We start from the raw sequence: 8856 nt of genomic DNA, 5'->3' as shown, positions 1-8856 counted from the left end.
ACACGTCACAACTGAATGGAGTGTCCCTGTGACAATAGCTTTTATGAGTTTAAACTGTGATTTTTCTGTTCATGAATCAGCCCAACATTAAACACTAGGACCACTAATTGCAACATTAACATTAGAAGCAAAAGCCTACCTGATAGGATATCAACAGCTTAACAGCAGAGCCTCAGGGAAGAAATGTTCATGGTGGATGCAGATAAAATTAAAACCCCATGTTTGGATATTTTTCCAGCCAGAACAGAAACACAGTTAAGTGGCTCGTACCGAGCAACATAAAACACATTCAGTTGTGAACATTGCGAGAAAGAACAGGGCAAACAAAGAACAACAAATAAAGAACGGCGAAGACTGCACCAACCACCTTTGTTGATGTTTCCGTCGTTCGAAGGAAGACACAAATTCAGAAGGCCAACAAAAAAGTTCATTTGCAGTTTCGGACATTGGATCACATAGTGATGCTGGAATTTACAGATGACTGAGTTTTTGTTTTTTCATTCATTTTTTTCTAAATTTTTAATGAATGCCTCATGTGAATGGAGGCATTCGAGAAAGACGGACATGGTGCTGGTACGGACCCTCTGATCGCCCCTGCCCAGCTCTATCAACATGTGACACAGAATCGGACCCACCTGAACCATTTGCAGAAGGTTGCCCCTGTGCAGCTCGGTCCGTAACAGAATGGGACGGCCACCAACCGCTGCTGCTAATAGAATCTGAACCACCAGCACCACCAACAGGAGCTTGCCCCTGCCCTGTTCTGTCCATACCAGCATAAAGCCAATGAATGCCTCTGCGGACAGAATCAGAAACACCAGCACCACTACCAGGAGTTTGCCCCTGATGAAATGGCCCCCACCAGTTTGACTCTCCATCAACTGGGACCCAAGGAAATGGAGCAAAACGTTCTCTTTCCCATCCATGAGCATGATTCTGGCGGCTGCCGGAACTCTCAACATCTTGGCGGTTCCGACTGGAGGCTGATGCAGTGGAAAAGAAGCCAACATGATCAAGCGGTGCAGTAGCAGTGGCTGCCCCTAGATGGGAAGTGGGTATGGGTGCTAATGAGCGAGGAGCAGATCTTCGGGTTGGTATTGAAAAAGCACCGTGCATAGTTGGAGAAGGTGTTTGTTGTTGGTATGCATGAACACGAGCATGACCTCGAGAATTAACAATGTAGGGTGGCATCCCTTGAGAAATGACGGAGTTGCCAGCTCTAGATCTGTAAAACAGGAGAGGCGCCAAAGTTAAAGAGAAACTCGCTTCTATCACAAAACTTAACATGCAGCAGAAACACCTAGGAAACAGGACTATGAAAAGCAACAAACTGAGATATTTTCTTGTCAAATCCTTAGACATGAAGAACCTACCATACTTCAGTAAGAACAAAAGATAAAACATGCACGGACAGTCGCTTGATTTCATTCATAGCTCGGTAATAGTACTTAAATTGGCACTAAGCACATACAGATTGACCTAGAATAAAACCCAAAAGTCAAGATTCCATCATTTCATACCACCAGCTGTACACAATCAGTGATTACTTAGAGCTGAAAGGAAAAGGTGAACGAGATTTTGGAGATAAAAAATGGATAACTTTACAGATGCAGAAGATAGCTGATAACTAAAATTTCCAAAACAGCAACTGGGTGATGGCATCAATCTTCACTTGTCATTTGTGTTTCTGCTGCACCAGTGAAATGAGAATTCGTTACAGATAGTAGACATCTACAACACCAGGCAACCATCTCAGCCTTTACGATCTTGAAGGTGCATTGATGAAAGCCGACAAGCCAACAACAAACTCCAACATATCCCACCCAAGTTCTTTATATCATTGTTGTAAGTATTGTACTGCATCGTACTATACATATTGTTATTAATGGGAACTAGTGATATGATACACACTCGTATCGTGATATGAGTGTGTATCGTACGATACAGCCTTGTATTGTACCGTACGATACACCTTCAGCACACTTTAAAAAGGGTCAAATCTTTAAAAAAAATGGGTTTTAAAGACCTCTTGAAGGTCGACTCACTTATTTGGGTAGAGGCCATTAGAGGGGCATCAACACATCCTAGGAGTCGTGAGAGCGATTTGGGGGCGGATCCGTGTGCAAGGGAGAGGGTTTTTGTGGTTTGCGCTAGTAAGAGTGCATTTCCACCATTTTTTTCCTCAAGGAGGTGGGTTAAAATAAAAAATCTCTATTCCTTGCTTATTATTGAGTTTTTTTGGGAAGATGTCATCAAATGAATGGGGCACTCAAGTAACGATTGAAAATCGAGTGTAACTATTGTCATACTATTTTTTTCGGATGGTATCTTTTGGTTAAAGCATCAACCATTACTCACTGGTGTGAGAGAAAAAAGACAAGAAAAGCAGATGAGTGAGACAGAAATGAGATATGTGCAACCCTGAGACGAAGAAAATAAGCTCCCTACTTCTGATCCTACATACCCTAGCATAGCATCAGAAGTAGGAGGTTTTCCAGCGAAAGGAAAATGTGTGGTTGGCGCCAGCAGTGTTGTAAGTATCGTACCGCATTGTATCGTACGATACGTATCGTTACTTTGGAAAAAAATGATAAGATACACCTGTATCTCAATACAAGTGTATATCATACATGTATCGAGTGTATCGTACGATACACCCCTTGTATTGTACCATATCAAATGATACGTATCATTTTTTTTAATCATGTTTCATAAACTTGGTTATTTTTTTATGTTTATGTAATATGAAAGTATGAGTCTTATAGCATTGTTCTTGTGAGATATGCATGCAATATTATCTATGATTTTATATTAGTTGATGTTTGATGATGTCTTGTATAGCTTATAGAGACATAAATGCGATTTTATGATTGTATTTTGTGCAATTCATCATTGTTTCATGGATTATGATTTTTTAGATTTTTTGCTAATTTTTGTTTTTCTTGATTTTTTTAAATTTTTTGGAATTTTCTTTTTAAAAATTTATGATACGTTACGATGTTACTTTGGGCCCAACCAATACAGGTACTTACAACCTTAGGTGCTAATAGTAAGTGTCGCAGGCACAAAAAGAAAAGCAGAAAGAGGAAGATGAGGGAGTTCTTCGAGAGGAGGTAGAGCTAAAGGCTCTATTAGGATTTTTTTTTTCTCCTAGGACTACCCCTATGGCGCAACCCGACACTTGTACTGCTATTGTTAAGATTCTATACACACACACACACACATGTATATATATATATATATATATATTCAGGTATATGCTTTATAGGGATAAGATGAGAGAGAATCGTTTACGGTGGTTTGGACATATTCAACGAAGGCCTAATGATGCTCCAGTTAGAAGGATGGAGAAATGGGAAAATATATTAGTTAAAAAAGGTCGGGGTAGGCCTAGGAAGACATGGATGGAGGTGATAAGAAAGGATATGAATGCTTTGAACCTCACCGAGGACATGGCATTGGATAGAAATGAATGGAGAAGGATTCATGTGGAAGACCCATAATGATTTTATTTGTTGGTTCACATCGCCGACCCCAATTGTTTTGGGATGAAGGCGTAGTTGTTGTTGTTTTGTTGTTGTATGCTTTATAGGGGCTTTTTTGTCATTTCACTCATATAATAAAATTGTTTATTAAAAGAGTTATTTTTTCTTTTTCTTATTTTTATCTTTTATTTTTTTCTTAAAATATAAATTAGAGGGCCCTTAGGGGCTCTATGGTCAAAATAACCATAGAGTCATTGAAGGGCTCTCAACGGTCAGAAATATGACTGTGGGAAGCTCCCAACAACTCCATTAGAAGCTCCCAATTGTCTTCTTTCTTCCCCTTCTTTGTGTATAAATATGGGAATTGTTTCCCACTTCATGTATCATGCTTGTATTAAGCACTTGATCAATAAAAAGCTTATATTTTTACTTTTTGTGCATCTTTCATTTGCTTATTTATTTTTGTATTGTCTGCACTTGTATGATTGTAATCTTGTAAAGTCTTCAAGTGGCCAGTGTTTTCGTGCTTCCATATACTTCCTTACATGGTATCAAAACCATAGTGTTCTTGGACGAGAAAGGTTGTCGACAAGAGGTTGTGCTTGTAACAACATCCTCTCTTTTTCACTTCTTCATCTCTTGCTCACGTAATGAAAACCAAGATTGATCTCTTCTTCAAGCTAAATGGTAAAAATTACATGACGTGGGCTTTCGCTATGAAAAATAATCTCAAAGGTAAAAGGCTTTGGGGTTATGTGATGGGTTCTATTCCTGAACCCCAACTCAAGCTCACAAAGATAGAAGGAGATCAAGAGAAATCCCTAGAGGGAGATGCTCGCACCAAGGCCACTGAAGATCATCATAAACAAGTTGAAGATTAGGAGAGTAACCATACGAAAATTCTTGCATGGTTGAAGAACAACGTGGAACTTAAGGTATCTGCTAACATTGCAAAATTCTGCAAAGCCAATGAAGCTTGGTTTTTCATGAAAGGCATGCATACCCAAAAGGATCTTGCAAGAGCATATTTTTTGCAAGAAAATGTTAGGACCACCAAACAAGGTTAAATGAGTATCCACGACTATTATAGTTCTCTAAATCCCCTATGGGATGAACTAGCACTCTTAGAGCCTAAGTGGGTTGCTATTGAAGACATGGAACTTAGGCAAACACAAATGGAACAAGAAAGATTTTTTCAATTTCTATTTGGGTTTTATCCCGAATTTGAGCAAGTTAGGTCTTCTCTCTTACATAGATCTACTCATCTTCCTTTGGAATATGTTATTGCTGAAATCATTCAAGAAGAAACTTGTCTTGGTATGAGTAAGAGTGTATCTAAACTCGACAACCATGACGAGACTTATAATCCTCCACACTTTGGGAGGCAAAATAACTATGGTAATAATAATAACTATAGTGGAGAAAGAAAAATGATTATTTGTCATCATTGTAACGAATCGGGTCACATTAAACCCACTTGCCCAAAGTTAAATGAAACTTTCAAGTACAAGGTTGCTTCTGTTGAAGAATCAATTCCCAAGAAGGAAGAAGGAAAGAGAGGAGATCTTAAATCACATATTCATGGCAACTTCTTATATATCAGGTGTCATCATTGCCTCTGAATCCTCACCCAATATGTACTTTTAGATTTTAGACTCAGGAGCTTATTTCCATATGACAACCTATGAAAATGCCTTAACCAATATATGCACCAATTCAAATGTATTTTGTGTTTCTACGGCCCATGAAACTTTTTTTAAAATTACGAGTATAAGAACATTAGATTGTAAAAATTCTCAAAAAAAAAATGTTCCAAAAGTTAGAGTGGTTCCCAAACTAAATTTAAACATTTTTTTTCGTTTATCAAATTACCGACCATGAATGTGAAATATCTATCTCATCTAATGGTTGTTTTGTGCAGGATCTCCGATCCGAGATGCGGATTGGCCAAAGCCATAGGAAGTGTGATCTTTATTTTATGGACTATTTGTCTCTTCCTTTAAAATCTTTTTATACTTATGTCCAAGATAAGGGTATTTAAACTTGGCATAAAAGACTTGGACATCCAAGCTATTCTAAAATGTATCTTTTTCCTTTTGTGAACAAATTTTGTAATAAAAAAGATATGACTTGCAAAGATTGTATTCTTGAAAAAATGAAATCTATTCCATTTTCAAATAGAACCTTTGTCTCAACAAAACCTTTTGAATTGGTGCACTCAGATGTATGGGGTCCTTCTTCGGTCATGTCTAAAGGTGGTTACTCGTATTATGTGACTTTTATTGATGATTTTACTAGGTATGTATGGGCCTACTTTCTTAATCTTAAGTCAGAAGTTTTCTCCTTCTTTAAAGAAGTTTACATGAAAGCTAAGAATCATTTTCAAAGCAATATATATCTATTCTTAGATCGGATTCGGGTGGAAAATGTCTATTTATTGATTTTCAAAATTATCTAAAACTAAATGAAATTTGACGTGAAAGATCTTACCCTAGGACACCACAACAAAATGGGATAACGGAAAGAAAACATAGGCATACAATAGAAATCGCTAGAACATTACTTATTTCTAAAAATATCTCCAAATTTTTTTGGGCCGAAGCTATTTTAGCTTCTACTTATTTAATAAATTGAATGTCATTGTTCCCATGTGACCTACTTTGTGTCTAGAGTCTGTTTTGCTTTGGTTGAGTCACTTGTAACTTTCTCTGGGCCACCCTTGCACTTTGGTTTAGGTTGATCAATACCCTGAACGGTTAGCCCGTAGATCTGAAAAGTAATGAGCTGCGAGCAAAATTGTGAATGAATACAAATGTGTTGAGCTTTCTTTTGTCCACTCTCGTTGTGATTACTTTCAAGTGATTGCAATTTCTCTCCCTCTCTTCTTTCGCTCTCTTACACTCTAAGTTATCTAAGCTTCCACAAGCAGCAAGCGACTGACCGGAAGGCTTGCGGCGGTAAGGAAGGATCGTCGCGCCGCACTGACCTATTGAAGAAATAGGCCCGTGACAAGTGGTACCAAAGTTCGTTCTCGAGCTAAGGAAGAAACTCCGAAGTCGATGTCGAGAGACGCGCCGACAGGACGCGATTTGTGAGCAAAACATCATGGCGCCCCAATACAACTTGTGCAGCACCAAAGGTAAGGCAGTTGCCGAAGCCGAGGAGATGGGTTCACCTCAGGGCCATTAGCAGATGGTCGAGACTGTCAATAGACTGGTGGCTGATGTGACTTTGCATGAGGAAGCGATTTCACGTGCATTGAGTCGTTCGAAGGATTGAACGATGAGGTGACGAGCCTGCGAGAGCAGGTGAACTTGCTGATGGAACAGGTTACTTCGTTGACTACTACAATGACCACCCTGCAGACTGAAGTAGGGAAGCTTTAACTGAAGAACCGCACTTTGCAGCGGACAGTGACCCTAAATGGCAAAAATGATGATAGGCCATCAAAGATAGATGTGACGAGGCCAACGAAGTTCAATGGCTCCAGAGATAACAAGGCCATAGAGAACTTTTTGTTCTAGGTGAAAGACTACTTGAACATTTAGAATGTATTGACCAAAGACTTTAGGGTGAAGGCAGCAGCAGCTCTACTTGATAGAGATGTCATAGCCAGGTGGAGAAGAAAACATAGCGACATGGAAAGAGGGCATTACGTAATTGATACTTTTGAGGTCTTCAAAAGTGAGTTACGCAACTACTTTATGCCGAGGAATGTACAGCGTCAAGCTTACAGATAGTGTCGGAATTGAAGCACACTGGAGACTTGATAGACTACATCAGGACGTTCCAAAAACTCATGTTGAACGTACCTAATATGCTAGATGAAGACAGACTCAACTGGTTTATTGTGGGATTATAGTCGTGGGTACAGTTTGAAGTGGAAATGAGCAATCCCGAGACTTTGGAAGATGTGTATGCAACAACCGGACTAGTGGATACACAACGCAAGTCCTTCACTCCATCGACCAAGGCTGGAAAGAAGCTGAACCATGGAGGCAAGAAGGAGGATCGGCATGACAACAAGGGTAAGGCGTCGACCCAACATCATTTCGACAAGTAAAATTATAAGTACAACAAAGGTCGGGTTGTGACTTGTTGGTTCTGTGGCGATAGACATATCGCAAGGCAATATCCAAAGCGTCTCATGAAGGACGACGAACAGGCCAATGCAGTGCATGCAGAGAGTAGCGATACCAAGGTCATGCAAACAAGGATGGGAGTCATGCAGTCGCTCAACGCAGCTAGAAGTTGCGCAGCCGAGAGCATGTCGATTAACAAGGAGCTCATGTACCTAGAAGTCATTATAAATGAAAAGTCTATTGCGACAATGGTAGACTCCGAGGCCACGCATAACTTCGTCTCACGGGAAGAGGCGGAGGGGTTGGGCTTGAAGCCCGGGCCAAAGCAAAGGACCATCAAGACGGTGAACTCTAAGGCCAAGCCCATCCTTAGTGAAGCAAGGGATGCAATGCCTTACTCTTAGAGGCAAGACTTTAATGCTATCTGCTATGCAATTGAAGAAGGGTGTCAAGCGTGGAGAACAGGCATTCCTAGTTGCCATGCACACCGAAGAAAGAAATATAGAAGCACCAGTGTCGCCGACCCTTGCCCCACTGTTGGCAGAGTTTCAAGGAGTGATGCCCCTGAAACTGCAGAAGTGTCTGACGCCGAGACGCGAGGTCAACCACAAGATAGAGTTGACCCCAGGAGCAAAGCCCCCTGTTATGGTCCCTTATCGTATCGAACCGACTGAATTGAAGGAGTTGCGCAGGCAGTTGGACGAGATGTTAGAAGCAAGCATCGTTTGTCCTTCGAAAGCACTCTTTGGCGCCCCAGTACTCTTTCAGGTGAAACATGACGGCTCCAAACGACTGTGTGTAGACTGTCGTGCATTAAATAAGGTCACGGTGAAAAACAAGTTTTTGTTGACACTAATAGCGGACTTGTTCGATAAGCTAGGCAGTGCTCGTATCTTTTCGAAGCTAGATTTGTGATTGGGTTACTAGCAAGTGAGGATTGTTGACGGTGATGAGCTAAAGACAACTTATGTCACTCGCTATGATGCCTATGAATTTCATGTGATACCGTTCGAGTTGACTAATGCTCCGGCCACGTTAACGACATTGATGAACAAGATCTTCAAACCTTAGACAAGTTTGTAGTAGTCTACCTCGATGACATCGTGATTTACAGCAGCAACATGGAGAAACATGTCGAGCACTTGCAAACAGTGTTTCAGGTGCTAAAGGAGAATGACCTTTATGTCAAGCGAGAGAAGTGTCTCTTCAACCAAGCGGAGATCAGCTATGTTAGCCCCGTCATAGGGCGTGGTTTGTTGCGCATGGACAGGCAAAAGATAAGAGCCATC

At 40.4% G+C, this 8856-nt stretch overlaps 1 pseudogene across 1 annotated transcript in view; it reads right to left on the bottom strand.

The window, feature by feature from the left end:
* Positions 1-221: 221 nt before the first annotated feature.
* LOC149844209 (uncharacterized) overlaps positions 222-8856 on the bottom strand; it is a 48521-nt pseudogene continuing 39886 nt past the window's right edge. Inside the window, exon 4 of the transcript XR_016430960.1 lies at positions 222-1225. The product of XR_016430960.1 is annotated as an uncharacterized LOC149844209 (transcript). The remainder of the gene's footprint in view (positions 1226-8856) is intronic.

The sequence above is a fragment of the Nuphar pumila genome, chromosome 3 (genome assembly GCF_984573655.1).
Source record: "Nuphar pumila chromosome 3, dmNupPumi1.hap1.1, whole genome shotgun sequence".
Taxonomy (NCBI): Eukaryota; Viridiplantae; Streptophyta; class Magnoliopsida; order Nymphaeales; family Nymphaeaceae; genus Nuphar; species Nuphar pumila.
This window is presented reverse-complemented; position numbering and strand designations above follow the sequence as displayed.